The sequence below is a fragment of the Ixodes scapularis genome, unplaced genomic scaffold (genome assembly GCF_016920785.2).
Source record: "Ixodes scapularis isolate PalLabHiFi unplaced genomic scaffold, ASM1692078v2 PGA_scaffold2__306_contigs__length_199485367, whole genome shotgun sequence".
Lineage (NCBI taxonomy): Eukaryota > Metazoa > Arthropoda > Arachnida > Ixodida > Ixodidae > Ixodes > Ixodes scapularis.
This window is the reverse complement of record NW_024609857.1, coordinates 127,600,673-127,621,856: the sequence shown is the minus strand read 5'-3', so window position 1 is coordinate 127,621,856 and position 21,184 is coordinate 127,600,673. Positions and strand designations below refer to the sequence as shown.

The following is a 21,184-nucleotide window of genomic DNA, read 5'->3' as shown; positions in this document are numbered from 1 at the left end:
TGCTTGGTGTTGATCTCTACAAAGACGCCTTTAGACGATACGTATTTTGCACTAAATGTTTCCAACAGCGTCTTAAAGTACCTTAGGAACTAAAAGAGACGACCGTTCACTAAAGGACTTATCGCTTGCAGAGTGTAGAACTAGACTCTTGAGGAATTTCTCGAAAGCAAAAAGCATTTCATTGATGGCAGATACTTCGGTGGGGACACTTCACGGAGCCCAATCGAGAAAAAAGTTAAGTTTTGAACCTAAAATAACTGGGGGGGGGGGGGGGGGGGGGGAAAGAATTGGGTTCGACTGGTGCAACGCCCAACATGGAGCACGACGCGGGGGTTCGTGCTGCACCATCACGAAAAAGGGCTTTGCTGAAAACCCTGCACTGCCAGTGCTCCCCAGACACGGTACCAAAGTTCGGCTCCAGGGATAAGACCTGTTTTCACCCAAGATTGGTGCTCGCCGCCTAAGAAGGTGAAGCAGGAAAGAAGAATGCGTACAATAAAGAAAAAAAAAATAGACAAAAGTGAAAGAAGGAAGAAGAGGCGACTGACTAAATCATCTTGGCGGGGCCTTTCCAGGACAACCATCTATAAAAAAACAAGCGTCTAAGTGGTGTATTGCCTCACCTTGGGGACCCCGAAGGATCCAATTCTACCCCCGAGCTGGGCTCAACCACAAGGTTGCCATTTTCCCCGGACAAAAGCATGCTTACGCACAACCAGGAATGGGTGGGTGAACTCACATGGCTCGGGGTTTGTGGTGGCACCACTCAACAAACACCTACAACTGTAGGTGACCCCTGTGGGGACTATTGCCACGGGCCAACACTTCAGGAGCACGCGGTGTTGTTTCTGCCGCCATGACTGTTGTTTATCATAAGTAACACCAGCCATCATGTCGCCGCAGTCGTCCTGGGTAGTCATCCACGGTACGTCGCGACGACACTGCATCAACGCGTTTTACAACTCGTGACACAGAGTTCCCTCCTGAATTTAATGTCACAAGCTGTCTCGTCACAACCAGCGAGCGGGAAAAGTCAGGGTCGTCTGTCGCTTCTAAAAGAGCTGGTCGTTTGAATAGGCCTTTAAGGGTCATGGATCTGCCAGTGGTTTTACTCCGTGAGAAAATGGCAATACAAGTCTGAGAAGCTCTTTTCTTCTTTCTATTTTTACAGAATAGAGGAGTTCACATATGGTCAGAAAGGCATGTCCTGGACAAACCTTGGCTTGCATAATAACAATTCCTCAAGGTCCTATTTAAAGTATTAAAAGCCAGCCTGAACTTTTGAATGGAGGGCAGTGATCTTTTGAAAATTATAATGGGACACATTGAAATCTAATCATATCGCGATACGATAAATACAGAGGAGCATAGTATATTCCGATTCCAAAATACAAAACACGACTGAAAAAATGTATCACAATATATTAATACAAAATGCATTTCTAAAATGCTATTGCGATGTATTTTAATTACGATACTGCCCAATCCTGGTAAGAAGGCATCAGCATTTTAATTCTTTTTTTATTTTTTTTATTTATTTACTTAATGAAATCTTTGCTATATTTTTTCTTTGCTGAGATAGAGGGAGTAACACACAAAATCCCTCGTTTGGTATTAATAGCATTTCAGACTGCATATGTGACGATAAAATCATTTGAATATCAAAACTTACGCCAGCTAGTATGATTTTGTTTCGTAAAACGAGAGAAGGGGGGGGAGTTCCTCCTTCCCCCCTTCTCTCGTCGTGGCCGAAGACGAGACAACTTCCGTCACTAGCTGTCAAGGTTCCTAGACGAGCATTACAAACGAGGCGTTAGCGACATCCACCAGGTGCTCTCTGCTAATTGTTTAATTCGTTTTAAAATTCTTTTTCGAGACTTTTTAAACAAGATATTGGTATGTTCCATGCGATACTGCTCTTTTGAACACATATAAACCAAAAAATGAGCGCCGAAATTTCGTTGTAGTATCCCTTTAAGGTCACGTTACCCCCAAGGTGACCCCCACGTGACCCCCAAGGTCACGTGACCGCCGAGGTCACATGGCCCCCCCTCCTCGAGGTCACGTGACCCCCCTCCCCCCAAGTCACCCCCCCCCCCCCCGAGGTCACGTGACCCCCCCGAAGCATATCAAAGAATGAGGGGAGGAGGAGGAGAAGGAGGAGGATGAGGAGGGGTCTACTCTCCCCTCAGTACCCTTCCCTCCTCCTCCTCAAGAGCTGCGCTCCAATTCGGCGTTACAGGGAGTTGTAAACGGCTTTCACTTTTTTGAAGGTGTTTCATTCACACGAGCGTCTATTTTTTTATGGTAAAAGTAAAGTCGTTTTTATAATACTTGTAAGAAAATTTGCTGAATCTTTCTGTTCTTGAAAATTAACGATTGCGACGAAGCTTGATTAGTCGTCGAAATATCTCTTTTAATGTCCGGCTCTGTCGAGGCGTGGTGACAATCTTTTTCTTTTCATGCTCGATCTTTTTTTTTTTTCCTTCCCTTTCCTCCTAGCATTCACGCGACACTAACACATGCTGCCGCCTCAAAAAGGCGTCGACCGGACGTACAGAATACACAAAGAAACTGGTTTTATGAAGACACTTAAAGCACACACAAAACACGCGATTGTTGCCAGTGCTGTACACGTATACAACAATATTCAAGTACACGCAAAACACAATCGTCCCACGCGGTAATTGCAAGTCCTGTACACATATAGAACAACATTCAAGTACACACACGACACAGTCGTCCCACGTGATAATTGCAACTTCTGTGTAAGTGTAATACAGTGTTCTATTGATTATTTTTAGGAGAGTGAAAATTCCGCAACACGCTCCAGATACGGTTTCAGTTTTTCTACGTGCACGATGTCCCGCCCTTAACCATCACCGAACTCTATTTCAGAACTTAACGGCGATAGCTTGGCCACAACTCGATGAGGCCCAGTGTACATTGTCCGTTATTTAAGCCCCACTAGCGGGGTCCTCAACAGCTCCAACTGCTCTCGTTTTAACGTTATGTCAGTTCGGTTTTCGTAAAATAGTCTCTTCGGCTTCTCTTGAGCCAACTTGGTGTGTCCTGCAGCCAATCTACGCGCTTCGTTCAAGCGCTCACGCACGAGCACCACGTATTCGGAGCTTGCTTGCAGTTCTTGCATCTTTTTCCTGTTCTAAGCCATATCCAAGGGGAAAACAGGGTCAGGTTTATACAGAAGGAAAAAATGAGAAGTACGAACTGTGTCCCAATATCCTGTGTTATAGCAGAACACTATATAGGGCAAAACATCAGCCCACTTCACTCCAGATGAGGTGGTGATTCGCATCATCTGTTTCAGCGTTTTATTTGCTCGTCCGACGAGGCCGTTGGGAGCTGGGTGATAAGCTGTTGTCGTTGTGTGACGTATAAGACGGTACTTGAGATAATCGGAAATTGATCTGGCAGTCATCTGTGTGCCCTTGTCCGTAACTAGTGCTGTGGGGCATCCGTGCCTGAGAACAGTTCTCCTTTCGATGAACCTCTGCACCGTGGAAGCCTCAATGTTACGAGCAGCTTCCGCCTCAACAAACTTGGTTAGGTAGTCTATGGCAACTATGACAAACGTGTACCTTTGTGAAGCCTGGAAGGGCCTAATTACGTCGAGTCCAACTGTATGAAATGGCACATCGACTTCAATTGGCTGCAGCAGTCCGTAAGGACACGTCGTAGTCATCTTCATCCGCTGACAAAGGTCACAGGTTTTCACGAACCGTTGGACATCCAGATACAGTCGAGGCCAGAAATATTTACTGTGAATGTTCTCGTATGTGCGACGGATTCCCATGTGTGCTCCGAATTGACTTTCATGAAATTCGTGAAGTGCTTCCGCTCGCTTCGTCGCTGGCAAGAATAAAACAAATCGCTCATGCGTTGGTCCTGCATCCCTTTTGTACGATACATCATGAAAAAGCACACATTGTTTACTTGCTCTCTTTTGCTGCTTCTTAGTACCAGCCTTTTTCTGCAGCATCTTCATGATTTTTGTACAGAACGGGTCCTCCTTCTGCTCGGAGGTTAAGTTGAACTCTTTGACTTCAAACGCATCGCAGGTGCGGGTCCTCTCAGTCTCTCCCGAGGCGTGGATACTTAAAGGTTCCATGAGCAGAAGTGGCTTGGAATACGGGACAGAAAACCGGGGGCAGTGTGACATGCGCCAGACTTGTACAAAACTTCCAAGTCGAATTCTTGCAGCAGGAGAGACCACCTCAGCAAGCGTTGGTTTCCATTTTTAAAACGAAGAACCCAGCAAAGCGTATGGTGATCTGCAACAACATGAAACTTTCTGCCCGTTAGGTAGGAACGTAGCTGCTCCAGGGACCACTTAACTGCAAGGGACTCAAGTTCAGTGGATGTGTAGTTCTCTTCAGCTCCGTGAAGAGAACGGTTGAGGTATACAACAGGCCTGTAATCCCCAGTTTCATCTTCCTGGAGGAGGATGGCGCCGAGGCCGGCTCTGGAAGCATCAGTGTGGACCTGGAGGCCGTATTTAGAGTCTTCGAAGAAGTGCTTCAAGACGGGAGGTCCGCATAAAGCAGATTTCAGTTCATGGAAGGCATGTTCTTGTGGAGCACCCCATGTGAAGGCTTCTTCTTTTTTCAGGAGCTTTCTCAAGGGGGCAGCGATCGCACTATGGTTCCAAATGAACTTTCGGAAATAGGACGTCAGTGCCAAGACCGATTGCACTCCAGCCGCAGTTCTACGAACGAGGAATCGCTTTACGGCATCGACCTTCTCTGGATCAGGTGCAATACTTTTCTGGGATACAATATGTCCAAGGCAACTCACTCTGCTTGAAAAAAAATTACACTTCTGCGGTTTAAACTTGAGATTTGCTGCCTCAAAGCACGCGAAAATATTTCCCAGTTGTCTAAGGTGCTCTTGAAACGTTGTGCTGTAAACAATGCAGTCGTCCATGTAGACCAGTGCGTTGCGATACTTTAGATCACCGATAATGGCATCTACAGTTCACCGACACGTTGTTTGTTTTAAACAACTAAAATAATTATGTGTAAAATACTCTTTATCAAAACTATTCCACAAACGTATCTTCTTAAGGAACTCTATTTCAGAAAATGGCAAACGTTGTTTTATAAACCAAATACCTACTTAACACCCAAAATAACTTTTGACCTCTAAATATTCGTTCTGCGTGCCGAGAAATCTGTTGCTTCTATACGCGCTATTACTTAATGCTAAATGGAATATTTTCACAAACTGATTGCCATCCTGGTTTTATTAGCTACTGAAAAACCAGGTACAATTTTGTTAGCAATTTCAAATTAACAAATAAATAAAACACTAGAAAACCAGAATATGGCACTCAACAATTAATATATAACTCGTGATAAAACCACAAAATTAAAAGCTTACAAGAACTATAGCTTTTAAATTTGATTTAAAAAAGACAGGCGGATACCTAGCACCCGTTCCATACAAATGGACGAGTTAACCCTTCAGCTGGGTTGACTGGGACAATACGAAACCACATTGTATCAATTAAAACAGTTAGAACCGTAACCGCTTCCGCTTACATGTAAAGGCACATGCGTCATTCCTATCCTTCCCTCAACACCGATACATTTCTATTTCACGCATTTTCTCATCAGCAGCCCAATTACGATTTTATGTTATTTAGTCGCCAAACCTACTTGTTACGTCTGATCTACGGGAGTAGAAAGGTACGTTCTTCAACCTCAGAAAAATGGGGCGGCTGGTTGAAAGATATATGAAAAGATTGCTCGTTTTAATCCTAATTGTTGGAGGACTCTAGTCAAAGTTCTACTTTGAAAAGCTCTTATAAATTGCTCCGAAATACTCTTGCATATAGAAGAGCTCACCCTAACGAGTGCGATGGACATGAACTTCAAGATTGACATGCTGGCAGGGTGGACCATCACCGCGACGTCCAGATTTTTGAAGGCGCCCTTGTCGATGAGCAGTTGCTTGCCGCTGCCGTTTTCTTCTGCCGGTGTGCCGAGAACAATGAGCTGCACATAGGCATATCATACTTAAATATTGCATCCAAACAATATGTTAAGAAGTGAATTTGAGTCTTGACGCATGAAAAAAATGTGAGCGGAATAGCATACCTTTCCTACGTGCGAGCTTTCTCTGGAAGCCAATACAGCCTTCACACCCACTGCCACAGCGACTGAGCCCTCTGCGATAAGGTTGTGTCCACAGGCGTGACCGATTCCCGGCAGAGCGTCATACTCACAGAGAATGGCCACGGAGGGTCCGCGATCTATTGAGGAAACGAAGCGTAGTGTGGACACGCTTTACAAATAGAACACCTTCGTCTTACGCGCTGTTTTTCACAAATGCCTCTGGTATCTGACACTGCTGACCAAATACTTGTTCATTTATTTATTCGTCTGCCTATTTTTCTTGCTTTGTTTGCATGGTTGTTTGTATGTTTGTTATCCTTGGAACTTCAAGAAATCAGAGTGAAATGAGAATAAAACAAAGTGCACTGGTGCGCACCGGTGCACTTGATCGAAGACCACGAAGCGCACCTCGGTGCCCCGGTGTGCACGAGTGCGGAGGGTCGAGAATATTTTAGACTTAAGCAACGCTTCTGACATGGTCGATCATGAAATAACGCAAGGCCTTTGACCTGATGGATCATAAAATAATAATATCTAAGCTTTCTCACTATGGTGCTTATGGATATGTGCTCGAATGGTTTAGGAGCTACTTACTGTGCAGAAACGGTTTCGTTCTAGTGATATACAGAATGAACTCATGCAGGGATGGGCAAAATACATGCAAATATGTATCGAAATACAAATACAAAATACTTAGTCAAAAATGTATTTAATTACAAATCTAATTACATTTCCAAAAAAGCATTTAAATAGAAGATACAAATACAACCAAATGTATTTGGTCTCCTCCAAATACTTTTCCAAATACATTCCTCAAAATTTGCGTCAGCGAATTCAGGGAACCTGCAGCGGGTTTCTGGGTATCTCATGTTAATTTTGCATCGCACACTCGGGAGTTAGTGTGCGAGGCTCTAGTAACGTAATAAAAATATAACCACAAAAAATGTAATCAGGTTGAACGTAATAGGTGAAAAAAGTAAAGAGCTTCAAGCAGCTTTTTTTTTGTCGATTATTTTTTGGTATAGACCAACAAAGAACCGAGACGACCAAGACGCGGAGCACTAGCTAGAGAATTTTTTATTGTTGCAACTCGCATCAGTTACGAAAATCTGGATGACCCGCGCATTTAGAATGTTCCAGACAAAAATATGGATTGAAATCGGGCTGGAAAGCATCACAAGTTCTCACAGGCACTTATTTAGCCACTCTGCCTGTGAACGTCGATTTCGTCACTATTCTTGCCCTGGGCTAGCACCGTAATCACATAGTCACTAAACACTTGTGCTTGATTGAGAGACACTGCATTCGGTGCAGAGCGTAGTTTTCTTACTGCTCTGAACAGTGACAATAAATTTGAGAAATGTATTTTCACCCACAAAATCGTATTTAATTACAATTGTATTTGAAATACCCACGTTTTAGTATTTAAATACACACGTCAAATACATTACCCAATTTGTAATTAAATACAAATGAAAAATACACAAAGTATTTAAAATACGTATTTCAAATACTTGTATTTGAAATACTGCCCATCCCTGAACTCATGTATGCCTCAGGTCTCTGTTTCAGGTTCTCTATCATTTTATATGTTTTATAATGATATATTTCTTTTCATGTTGCTGTCATCTTTCTTACAGTGCGCTGACGGTATTAAAATATATCGCGAAATTAGAATATTTGACGACTGCATGAGGCTTCGGGACGACTTGGGTTTATTCACCGATTGGTGTACAGCGAAAAGAACTTTCTCTAAATCATTCAATAAATGAAGCGACGATTTTTTCTCGAAGAAACCCAGAACTTCTGTTTTTACCTGTGATATCCGTGGAGATCTACTGTCTCGCGTAGGTGGCATGAAAAATCTCGGTGGAACATTTTATACAAGTCAACGATCTGATGAAAACGTCTATTAAATAGTTCGGGCGTCTTTACGACCACTGGAAATACCATGTCACTTAACAAAGGAGTTTGACCACTCCTCTGCCTTCCTGACACTCGTGTGTTCATTGAGTGGTTCCCAGTTTGAATACGCGTCACTTGTGTGGAATGGCATATGCAATACCAACTCGTCATACATAAAACATGAGCAAAAAATGCATTTGCATTTTTAAGTATCGTTATTTAAAGGAAAATGACAATCATCCGAACTCTAAGGCTGTGCTGGGGCGCGCGAACTTACGTAGTGGCCCTACATCATCGTCGGGAGGAAGCAGACTGGTTCGTTTTCAAAACTATGCATGGTTCGATCGATTTTTATAGATATCTCGTCTGAAGTGTGTATAAGAGTGCCGTGAGTGTCTTCTTGACTCAAGTCTGCATTTTACGCTGCTAAAATTCTTAGTCTGCTCAACCCAATATTTGCACTCTTAGTGTGTTATAACTGTTCCAAAGATGAAGTGGATATTTTAAATCCTGCCGTCAAGAATTTGATAAACATATTAAACTCCTCTTTGGGTTGGTGCGGAGTTAAGTAACATAAAATAAACAAACTGGCAAACTCAAATATTTTTCCTGTGCAGTTATTTATCTTTGATATACAGGGTGTTATTTCTGATGTGAAACAGTTTTTAAAAGGCGTCTTTAGTGCTAGGTGAACGTCGTCTTCACTATAAGTTTCTTGAGGTCCGCGGAAATATGAGGGGCGAACAGCTCTCACTGTCTGGTGTGTAATTAACTAAAATTCGTTAATTAACTTTAATTAATAAAAATATACATATGGTAATCATTAGAAACTTGTTGAACGTCATTCAAAACCACTGAATCAGGAAGAAAACCGCCGTCAGAAAGACTTTGAGCGCGTGTGAAGCGCAATAGTGCGCTAAGGGTACCGTGGAGCAGACAGAAGGCTGGGGCTCTGATAAGAGACGGAGCAATCGCACCGGTAGCTTTGTACTTCCAACACGAGTGGTAACTTTAGCACATCACTGCGTTTCTCACGCGCTGAATGTCGTTCTGAAAATTACGGATTTAGTGGTAATAAATGACGCTCACCAAGTTTGTAAATAGAACCATATGTCTATATCCACTAATATAAAACGTTAATTAACGATTTTTTTGTTAATTACTCACCAGACTCTCTTGATTCTTCGCCCCTCGAATGTCCACCGAGCTCCAGAAAACTCTATTGAAGACGGCAATCACATAGCATTAAAGATGTTTTTTTTTATTTGTTTCGAATAAAAATTGACACTTGTATAATGAAGTGTATATATTTTAGGATGATGAAAGGTACTAACACTAACACTTTCTCATTTTCTTTTTTTTGAAGGCTTCCACTCAATGTCTGGAAACTTTGCACTACATTATATCCTTAGTCGTCGGCCACCCACTGCCGCCTAAAATTCATAAAGAAGAAAATTCATAAGGAAGAAAATCTGTGAGTTTGTATGCAGCTACCTGGACGGGGCCACCGAGAACTCGTCGAGTCGTAGTGACACGTCACCGCCGTTCACGCAATCACGCAAGCCCGTCTGGTTATTCACTTGCTCTTGGGACTGGCGTGCTCGTCAACTACCGGGGCAAGCTTGTTCGTCGTCAGCAGCTACGTGAACGGGACCAGTTTTCCGAACATTGACTTGGCACCCGTGCCGATACCGTCACCTCTGCTGGAACTGGACGCATCCGCGTACTTGACCTGGCCACCTGGAAGGCGCCTCGAGGGATGTCTACAAAAGCGCCGTCCGTCGTCGAGCCAGTTGGGGCACGTCACCGCCGTTCATGCAATGACGCAAGCCCGTCTGTTTATTGAAGTTCGTTACTTCACCAATGTTCGGTGCTTTCGCAGTAGCGATCTCGGTTTGTTAGCGATGTCGTGCCCGAACGACGAAGTGCGCTCTTGCTTGAGGTGGCTGTGCTACCGTGGTTTTATATTTTACAACGTTTCATGTTTCTCGCAACCGCTTTTAGAAGTGTCGGACGACGTTGAATCGAATCCGGGCCCCTTCACCGACAGCCAGCAGATATCAAACATTCTAGCCGTTGTTCAACGGATTGAGGCATCGCAAAGTAGCATGCTGGCCAAAATCAGTGCCCTTGAAAGTGAACAAAAAATCACGTATGCATCAGTGGGCCAACTCTCCGCAAGATTAACCGCCGTCGAGACGGAGTTGACTGCCTCACACGTCGTTATCTAGTCCCACCTCTTCAAACAGTATGTCTATTCAGTTGGCTGGTGTTCGTAAACAGTGTGCAAACCAGCAAAATAGACTTCGACGGTCTAACCTGTTGTCCTTTGGCTGTCCTGGTTCCCCCTCCGAAATCTGGAGTCAATCAAAAGAAAAGGTCGTTGCCTTCTGTTCCGAAAAATTGGAATTTTCTTGAATCTGACAAATATTGAACGGTCGCATCGACTTGGTAGACTTCAAGCGGGCAAAAACAGACCAATTATTGTCAATTTTTTTCGTTTCAAGGACAAGAAAAGCGTATTGGCCTGTGGAGTAAAGTTGAAAGGTACAGTTTGTGCTATCCGAGAGGACTTCTCCGCTTCGGTACGGCTGGCTCGAGACAGACTCTTTGATTGTGGGAGAGCCTTAAACGTTTCCTTCTATATACGCTGCGACAAATTGATTGTTGGTAACAAACGCTACTTTTTTTAACGAAGAATCTGAATCTGTAGACGAGCTTTATTCCCTCGAACCGAATTCGTAGCAAACAATACGAAACGGGTCTTTTACTTCTTGTCGACTCGAATATCACGACAAAAACAAGACCCATTCAGTCCTATTCACTAACATGCGAAGCGTCATCCCGAAACGCCACGAACTTCACGGTATCATAGAGGACAGTTCATGAGATACTGTTATCTTAACGGAAACATGGCTTAATCCCGGTATAGACGATAACGAGATTTTTACCTGTCATGCCCAATGGAATATTTTTCGTCATAATAGAAATGCGCGAAGAGGGGGTGCTGTGCTTATCGCCACAAAAAAAGAACATTCCCTGCTTTGATGTCGAAATCATAGATAGTAGCATCGAAATTTCCGCAGTATTTGTCTCTACCCCTTCAAACAAGATTATTCTTGCTGCTTGCTACAGACCACCTGACTGTGATGACCTGTTTTCTGCCAAGCTGCCCTCCATTTTGGTTGATATTAAAACTGGCTTTCCCAAGGCAGATTTTTTTACAGTTTGGTGATATGAATTTCTCCCAGATTGACTGGGGAAGCTTGTCATCCGAAGGGTCTCGCGCATCTGCAGATTTTCTTAATATGTGCCTCACGCGTCACTTGACGCAGGTTATAAACGAGCCCACACGCTCGTCTAACATTCTCGATCTCATATTAACTACATCTTCTGACCTCGTATATTTTCTCCAACTCTGTGTAGGTTTAAGTGACCACAAAAGGCTGCACGTTATTCTTTCATTACCTGCTTTTGTGAAGAGTCCAATTTTCAAAACTATTCACGACTACAACAAAACCAACTATGAAGAAATAAATAACGAATTAGCAATTTATTATGGCACCTTCCAATCCGAGTTTTCGCTAAGAACTATCGAAGAAAATTGGAATATTCTCAAAAATAAAGTTCTTAACTTGGTGCAAAAATATGTGCCCACTATACAAATTCGCACCGACTCATCTAACCCATGGTATAATAAAACATTAAGGTCATTATGTAACAAGAAAAAACGACTCTTCACCAAAGCTAAGCAAACTAACCTATCATGTGCTTGGGACTCTTACTACGCTGCTCTCAGACACAACACGAAAAGCCTTTGAGCTCCGAAAACAGCATTTTTTTTTCAAGATTTTCCCACAATTTTGCGCAATAATCCGACAAAATTTTGGAAGCTTATGTCACCAAATAGCAATTCCAAGGCCACAAATCTCACCGACCTCAAGGAAGAACCAGTCAGAAAGAGTGACTGTCCCGAAGTGTTAAATGTCTACTTTTCTTCAATATTTACAAATAAACACCCATTAAATATTCCAACCCTACATGAAGAATGTTATGATCTCATGTCACCGGCCACTGTTAACACAACCGGAATAATTAAACTCATTGAAAAACTTAAAACTTTCGTCCTCAGCAGGCCCCGACAATATCAATGCAAAATTTCTAAAAAAATACTGCTGCTATATCCAGCAACTTTCTTAATCTCATCTTCAACCAGTCACTCTCCAAAAGCTGCCTACCTTTTGATTGGAAGATTGGTAAGATTGTCCCAATCTTCAAACAGGGAATTCGGTCTTTAGCCTTTAACTATCGTCCTATCTCTTTAACCTTCATATTGCCGCGAGAGCAGCTGACCAAGCCGGCAGCGCGCTCGTGGCCTAACAGTTCTCGCGTATGCCTTCCACGCAGAAAGCCAGGGTTCGATTCCTGGCCGCGGGGACGCATTTCTGTTGACTCTAACGTAATGTTCTGGTAAATTCGAGAACTGTGTTGCTTGTTCGAGGTCAGAATGTTCTACACGCCGAACCTTCTACACCGATTATTCCAAAAGCCCACGCGAGTACATAAGGGGCTCCGCGTGGCGAGCCGCAGTTAGTTCTCGCCCCAGCGTTCGACTCTGCTGTCACGCCGACTTCGACGCCCGCGACGCTCTGCTTTCCTCTGTTCCCTTTTTCTTTTATTTTTAGGCACAAGTTCGCTCCAATAATCGTTTCAGTATCCCCAGTCATTTTTGTTTCACATTGTCATTCGTGACAATATCGTCTAAACTTCTAGAGCACATCTTGTATTCACACATCATGACTCACTTGTCTTCAAGCAATTTTCTCTTCATACATCAGCATGGCTTCCGCAGGGGTTTCTCTTGTGAGACTCGGCTGTGCGATTTTGTTCACGAATTGCACACAAACCAACGTCACTCTTCTGGAATTCTCAAAAGCGTTTGATCGTATTCCTCACCAACGTCTTCTCTCCAAGCTATCATAACTGCAATTAGACCCCTTAGTACTTTTTTGGATTAATCATTTTCTCGCATCTCGCGTTCAATACACAGTCACTCACGATCATGAATCAAGACTAACAAGCGTTACATCAAGGGTTCGACAAGTTTCCGTCCTTGGCCCCCCTGCTTTTTTAAATCTTCATTAACGTTTTTCCGTGTATTATGTTTTCAAACATTCGGCCTTTTGCAGATGATTGTGTCCTATATAACAAGATTTCATCAGCAACAGACACTTCCAACTTCAAAATGATCTAGAGAAAATTGGGCACTGGTGCAGAAAATGGTTGATGTCGCTCAATAAATCCAAGTGCAAAATAATCCAATTCACCAGAAAGCACTTCCTGTTAGCATATCAGTATACAGTAGACCACGAAGTTATCGAACCCGTTTCCATGTACAAATATCTGGGCACCAGATTAACTACTAACCTTTCTTGGACAACCCACATTGAAACCATTTCTGCAGAAACATCGAACACTCTTGGATTCATCAGACGAAACTTACGAGAGGCCCCTCTAAACGTTCAACAAATAACTTATGAAACGTACATTAGACCAAACTAGAATATGCAGCATCGATTTGGAACCCCCATCAATCATACCGTGTCGATACTTTAGAAGCAGCGTAAGACCGGGCGACTCGTTTCATCTTATCAGCATACGATCGGTCCACCAGTGTTTCTACGTTCAAAAATAAACTCGTTCTAACCCCTTTGCACTGCCGAAGGAAACTCTCCCGACTCTGCCTCCTTCACAAAATTTATTATCACTGCTCAGATATCAAAGACTCACAGCTGCCCCCCCCCCCCCCCCCCCCCCCCCCGGCCAGAAAGAATATCATCTCGCCGCAATAACTACTGTGCTATCAAACGAATTTTCGGTAAGACCAATGCTTTTAATGAATCCTTTCTTCCTCTCGCCATTTCCGAATAGAACCAGTTGCCATCATCTATAGTTACCATTAAAGACTCTACTGCGATCGTAAGTGCCCTTCAAATCCATCTTATGTGAGTGTGCATTTTGCTGTTTTAAATTTTGCATAACTTTTACTAAACTTGTTTTTTCTTTCTTTATATTATTCTCCATTAGTGCGTTTTTCTGTTGTTTCATGTTAATAAACTGCCCCCCTTATGTAATGCCTTAACTGGGCCTTTACGGTGAAATACATGAAATGAAATGAAATAAATTGTGGTGGGCCATTTCTCGGTAGGTAAGCACAAAAAGTTTACAAAAAGCCTGAACAAACACCCATTTTTATGTACGTATCTAGCGCAGCTGTACAGGAGATAGAAAGAACTCAAAACTCGAATATATTTATTGTTTCATACAGTAGTCTGTTTTGCTACACCAGACTGTTTTATTATCGCGAAGTCCATTGCTTGCAAACGCGCGATTAACACCGCCGATCGGCGTAGAGCGCCGAACGCTTGTTCTGTGATAACTCACTTCCAAAATCGCGATATTCCTTTTGTTTGGTTCAGGAATCAACGAAAAAAGAAAGAAAAAATATAGAAATGCCAAAAGTTGCACAAGGAGCAGGGTCTTGCGCAACTTTGTTTCGTGCCATCAACGCGGATTGAGGCGGCATTGCTGGCGTTGCTGCGATAACGCGGAGGTCGAAATGGAACGCTTCACTGACGTTTGTGTGCGGCTTTCCAGTAAAGTTTTATTGACCTGTTGGCTTTGTCCCATACATCGTTCGACCTTACCAACCGCGATCACGACGCTTCAGGAGAAGGACCGGGATCACGGTAACCTTCTCTTGGTGGAGGCGTACTACACGGAGTTGCTTCCAGTTATGAACAAATAGACCCTTCCCGAAATTCAGTCTGGCCACTTTGATCACTATCATCATCTGTGGAATGGTATCTGTGCCATACCAACGGCGGCCTTCTAGTGACTGACAAAGGAAGATGTTGAAGAAGCTCCTAAGGGGATTATGCGAGTCCTGTAGATTCAGGGGTCAGTACGACGCGACGTAGGAATGAAACACGAGCTACGTAAGCGTTTATTTCTAATAATTCAGCTTCAGTCAATCTGTGGGCAGCACACAATCGGCTTTAAAGCACTTTGGCGTGTAGAATTTTCTTGAGGCATCTGAATGGGTTGGAGCTTTGTTCTTAATGCAGGCTCTTGGTCACCATCGAGTTGAAAGTGATCGAGAAAGGACTCGCACTGAACAATTCCTCGCGTGCTGTTAACTTGCAAAACTGACGGTGCCGATACAAGTTCATTTCCACCATTGATATGGCAAACCCTTAACTGCTTGACGAACCACCAGATGGCACTGAATTTCGGAAAGGGTCTATTATTGCATTTTTGACCTTACATTCAGTGGTTACATTCGAGGATAATGGGCGTTCGATGGCTTCACCTAGAGTGGATCGCGAAGTCAACTTACAAACTTACATGATTGTAACCAAACAACGCTGTATTCTGCTATCTCCATCATTCTCTTTTCGCACGAATGTACTCCGGTTTTGGGGTCGCGAAAATCGGCGAGAATACGCGCAAAACAACGTGAAGTATACACCCGCTGGCGATATGAAGGTGAACTCCAAACCGTCGACTGCTCTGTGCTAACAGCGCCATGACGCGGCTGCTCTAGTTACTTACTTTCTTGTCGCACGCTTCCCTAAGATTAAGTGCTTGTACCGAGCGCTGTTTTCAGCTCTGCTGCTGCTCCCCGTAGAAGACGCGAGGATTGGGGAAGGAGCCTTCCAGATGCTATCGGTAGACAATGTCATTTAGTAAAGTTTTTTTTTGTTTTTGTTTTTTTCGCGATAATGTGTCAGATTTGAAGGCTGCGGAACAAATTAAAAAGTAACTTATACTTTCCATCATTAAAAATTAAAATAGCGCAAGGACATGGACAAGAACAAGAAGGTAGATGAACAAGGCGCTGACTTACAACTAAAGTTTATTCGTGCTAACATCAACTATATACTGAACGTCATGACAAACAAACAAAGATAAAAACATGTAATGTACGCTTGTTCTTGTCCGTGTCCTTGCGCTGTTTTAATTTTTAATCATGAAATACCAACTAGCCCAAACTTCCACGTTAGTTATACTTTCCACTTCTTAAAAAGAAGAACACGATATTGTTACATTTGTGTGACGTGTCAGCGACCGCGTCGCACTTCCAACGATGTTATATTAGCCGCATTACAAAGAGGGCATGAATATTAATCTATTATGCGATGCTTAACACTTTGCTGTGCAGGCCAACAGCAAAGGGCCAAGGCAGCTCCCGTATGCCCCGCTCACCAAGAAGTATTTTGTGGAACGGGAGGTGTGGATGGGACTCAGGTCGTGTTGAAACGAAAGGTCACCTTCCGGAAAGGGCCCATCTAGGACGAAGAGCATCAAGACGTGGTCAAGTATGTCCGAGTAAACTTCCCACGTCATGCGCCCGTCGATCCTGAAGATGGGGCCAAGTCCTTGGCGGGATATGGCACCCCAGACATTCACGCACCTACGGCCAGTGGCGGCCACTTCCTGGATGAAGTGAGGGTCGTATCTGGAAAAAGACTGGAAGCATTTTTGTCTCGTTTAGCCGCCGCTGAACTTGGCTATCGTTACCTCAGCTAAGGCTAGTATTTTTTCGCAGTTTTCAGTCTTTAGTGGCGGACGGGAAGCTTATAGTTGACCATTGATAATTTCTCAAAATATTTTGGTCACTAATGGCCTTGGACGTTCCAGGGGGAAGGATAAATCTATACAGTCTATTATCTTCAAGGGCTGATAAAGCTTACCAGAAGTTGCCAGGCCTCCAAACTCGCCTCCTCTGGTCTAACGGGGTGCAGAACGTAGAGTCGTCATTGAAGATGAGGTGGGTCCAGTCCTCCACAGTCCAATTCTCCAGAAAATGAGCGAAGTCAAGCCGCAGCTGCTTGTGCCTTTCCGTCAGCAGCGGCAACTGGCAAGCTACACGGCTGTGTAGGCCAGCATCGTAGAGGCATCTCAGAACAGTAGTGTCGCTGATCTCGAGCTCCAGTGCGTCCCTGATATCCCTGGCGGCGCGGAAAGGGTCGTCCAAAGCTGCTTTGAGGATGCGACGGTACTTTGTTGCTGTAGTTACGCGAGGAAGGCGACGGTGGGGGGCATCGTCCAAGCGTCCATCGTCATCCCGATGTGCTGCAATAACCTTTTGGACAGTTTTCATGGGCCTTCCACCTCTACGCGATATTTCCCGCCGTGAAAGTCCTTCCTGAGCCAGGACAACCATCTGGACGCGCTCATCTCTTGAAACTCAAGGTGGCATTTCTGCTGAAACGCTCGAAAATATCTTCCTTTAGTAGAGATATGTATTGCTGAATCCCACTCCATTTCACAGCTGTTTCAGTTATTAATGTTCACTCATTAATGAAGAAAGCGGTGAAGTCAATGCCGAAAAACGTCGGTTCTAGTTCACGTGCAATGTGCAAATAATTTGGCGGCAATGACCTGGGCACGTAGTCCACAAAAAGTGATGCCGAAATCGGAACCCACTTCCACGCTTTCTGCAGGGAGTAGCAGCAGATCAGGAAACAGAGCTCGATCTAAGCGCTTAATTGTGGCGAAGCGCGCCATAAGAAAGCGAGCCGCCACGGCAGCCGCGTCATGGCGCTGATAGCACGGACCGGTCGACGGTGCGTGGTTCACCTACTTCCGTTTTTGGTTTAACTTTGTCACAGATGTACTTCGACCGTACGGTTTGTGGTTGGACATTCATGGAGGATAAATGCTCGCGGATCGCTGGTTCCACGTTGGGGTATTTGTAGAGGTGGGCGATCGCTCGGCGTTCTTTAAGTAATCGATATTTGTGCAAAACATGGGGTAGGCGATGACTCGTTGATGGGAGGTAACTCGGGATATCACAGTATGTTGTATATGTCTTAAATTCATTAGTGTCAAGATGTGATAGATAATAGTGTTCTTATATTGAAGCTGAGCACTTCGAACTACGTTTTTATTCACTGTGCAATAGTATGTGTGTATGTATTATCAATATATTCGGTGTAGTTTTGTATTTGTACCTTCAGTTTATAGGTAATTTGTAGTGTGTAAGTTTCGGTGTGCCAGCACCAAGACCGTACGGTTGTACCTGGACACCTAATAATTTTTTCTTTATTCTTTAGTCTTGATTATTAATATTTCGCACAACCTGAGGTAAAAGCACATCGCTTGGTGTATCTGTAGTTTTTAAATAAGATCTTAAGTTAAGTATGCTCACGCCCTACACAAGCGCTGAGATGTGATTTGGGAGGAAGCACAGGAAAATCAATGTAGAGCACGAGGAAAAAATTTGTCCACATTATTTTCATTGAGTGTGCACAGCCGTACTTTGCGATAACCAAGCAATTCAGTTACTGAAGATTAAAAAAAAACACTGACCTCAAATATCTAAAAGTTTTGATTCACAAGACATTCGATCGACTTCAAAGATTGCGTCCTAGTCGAACATGTAGTACGATGGAGGCGGAATATTGTGCGGGCATATATCTGGCGTTGCTAAACGAAATCCACACGATACAACTGTCAGAGCTGTATATAATATATCAACCCACATATTTTATATTTTATTCGAAAATTGAAGTTTAATAGCCACGCAAAAAGAAATCAAGATGGCATAAAAGTTTCGAGTTTACCTCCAAACTCTGCCCGGAATGCCGTTGGCAGAATATAGTTCCTGGTGACCTGAAAGCCTTCGGATTCAAGGTAGGTGGTGATGTAGTCGTGTGCCTTGGTCTCTTCAAACCCAAGCTCAGGATTTTTCCAGATGAACTGTCCAAGCTCACCGAGCAATTCAGTCCTATCATCAATGGCGGCTTCTGCGACCCTGTAAGCAGACATCTGAAAAGAGACAAGCGTTACTGACGCATGTTTTTTACAAAGCCACATATCACCCTAAACATTTTTTTTTCCAAGTGTTAAGTGTTGAATGGAAGATTTAGGGTCAGGAGCAGGCTTTCCCAAGTGCGAAGGTGTTTTATTCCCGACGTCCGTTTTGTTCAGAATAAAACGAAGAACTTAGAAAATGGCGCATGCGCTACGCACTACATGCGCGAGCGCGGGCCCACCGTCTTCCCCTTTCTCAGTTTTTCTTGGCCAGTTTTGTTCTGGATTTTAAACAAATCTATTTGGAACCTCATACTTCCAGTACCTTTAGCTGCTTGAATGTGTTCTCGTAATTTTGTTTATACGTACCTATGCAGACATTTACCACGAAACCGAGCAACATTTGTTCACTCTGGAGTCTAAATATTCAAATGTCGATAGCTTGAGTACCAAAATATATAATCGAGCTAGCCGAAAAGTATGTGTTTTTTTACTTTGCCTTTCTTGGAACTGCTATACTTTATCACTTTTTTCGTTTTCTTCTGCAGTGCCGCGAGCCGGCGCTACGCGTTGGTTGGTCACACTATTTCCAAATAAGTGCTTACACTTGCTGCTTCTCTCCCTCTCTCTTGCTTTATTTTTTTCCTCGCTTTAAGGATAACATTTTATGTATACATCTCCCACTTTTATAGTTTCAATATTTTACATTCTGGTTAACTTGTGCAACAAATCATACATGTACATTAATATTATATGACGTTTGTAAGGCATATGCCCAAAACCACAATGTTTAATTTTGCATACTTCCAGCATAGAGGTGGTTTTAATTACAGAAATGTTGGTTAGCTCAAAAAGGACAACATATACACATAATAATAGGAGTTTACGTTTCTCTGACAAAAGACCAAAACCAAAATTTTTCAATTTTGCATCCTTCCATCAGTCAATTAGTTTTACTATCTTAAATAGTATTCACCTTTTGAGAGAGGTGGCACGCATATAAGAACGCCAAGCTATCGTTTGTATTAAAAACTATCAAAACCAAAATTCTTAGGTTTGGCAACCTTGAAAACGGCAATAATTTTGTTTGCATTTTCAAACCATTTCGAAATAAAACAGAGTTAATTATAGCCCATTCTTAAATATAATCACTAGTAAATCAGATAGTTTGAGTACCGTCTGTCTAGTAAAATTTGGGTCACTGAATTGCTTAAACCTTGCAAAATAATTTAGTTTTATTTAAGGGAAAAGCTTTAAGAGTTAGGGCAGAAGAAACAATATTGTCTTCTCAAGATACTTTAGCCCATAATTCCAAATTTCAGCTGAAAAAAAAAAAACGAAACACCACAAAACACTTATGAGTATCATCGGGCCATCGGTCAAATACTGAATAACGCGCGTAGACCAACAAGTTGAGGTACCAACTGCAGGTCATGATATATTGCTAAAGTATTGCTGAACGTTTACTCTTTAAATGTCCTAAATTAGCTGATGGTTCGAGCCAATTCAGCTATGATATGGTGTCTGCGTAATCATCGAGAAGGATTTATGCAAGTCGTTGCAAATCATAGTTTGTGCGAGGTTAACCTTTTGTGTTGTGTTCGCATCTTAAAATTTAGTTTCCTGGTGTTTAGAATATATCTTAGAAAAAATGATTTATGTTGCCTAATTTTATTATTAATGATTTTCTATTATTCCAAGGATCATTATTTTCTCAATAGTTGTTATTTGCTACTTTTGAAAAATGGAAAAGTTCTGATATCTGTGATGGTTTTCCATAAATCAAACCGCCTTATATTGCCGGGTAAACAACTTATTTGTGCTTGTATTTTGTCCCCATGCCATTATCAGATACTGCTGGAATTAATAAACAAGCGAATAGTGTATTTGTAACTTTTCCTACTATAATACTACTAAAGTCGTACTAAAATGTTGTTCAACAGCACGCCAAGAAACGTATGTGCATTAAAGCACTCAAGTTTTGTTTTTGATATGTTTGTGTCATACAAGGCAGGCTTGTTTTCTGGTTTACAGTTCAAGTTATGTTTTGTTTTTCCAGTGTTCAAATTAAGTTTATTGTGTCATAATTACCCAAATCAGTCACTGAGGCCAATATTTGAAATTTGGTTGAGATAAACTAGGTTCCTGCTAGACAAAGGCGTTTGTATTATTCCGCTATAACATCATATTTTATGTTTGAGGTATGCTATCAATGTAGTTTATGTTTAAAACAAATAGCAAACGCCCAAGCATGAAACACTTCATAATATTGGGTAAAGTTGTGGGTTGAATCTATGCAGTTATTCACAATAGAAAATTGA

At 42.7% G+C, this 21,184-nt stretch overlaps 2 protein-coding genes across 2 annotated transcripts in view; both read right to left on the bottom strand.

The window, feature by feature from the left end:
- Nucleotides 1-5,883, bottom strand: part of LOC8050818 (alpha-amylase) — a 104,080-nt gene extending 98,197 nt beyond the window's left edge. The window contains exon 1 of the mRNA XM_042292014.1: nucleotides 5,868-5,883. The gene's annotated coding sequence lies outside the window, so the exon portion shown is untranslated. The remainder of the gene's footprint in view (nucleotides 1-5,867) is intronic.
- The window catches only part of LOC8029261 (peptidase M20 domain-containing protein 2), a 48,604-nt gene extending 31,422 nt beyond the window's left edge, over nucleotides 1-17,182 (bottom strand). The window contains exon 1 of the mRNA XM_042292016.1: nucleotides 16,799-17,182. The gene's annotated coding sequence lies outside the window, so the exon portion shown is untranslated. The remainder of the gene's footprint in view (nucleotides 1-16,798) is intronic.
- Between the last annotated feature and the right edge of the window lie 4,002 nt (nucleotides 17,183-21,184).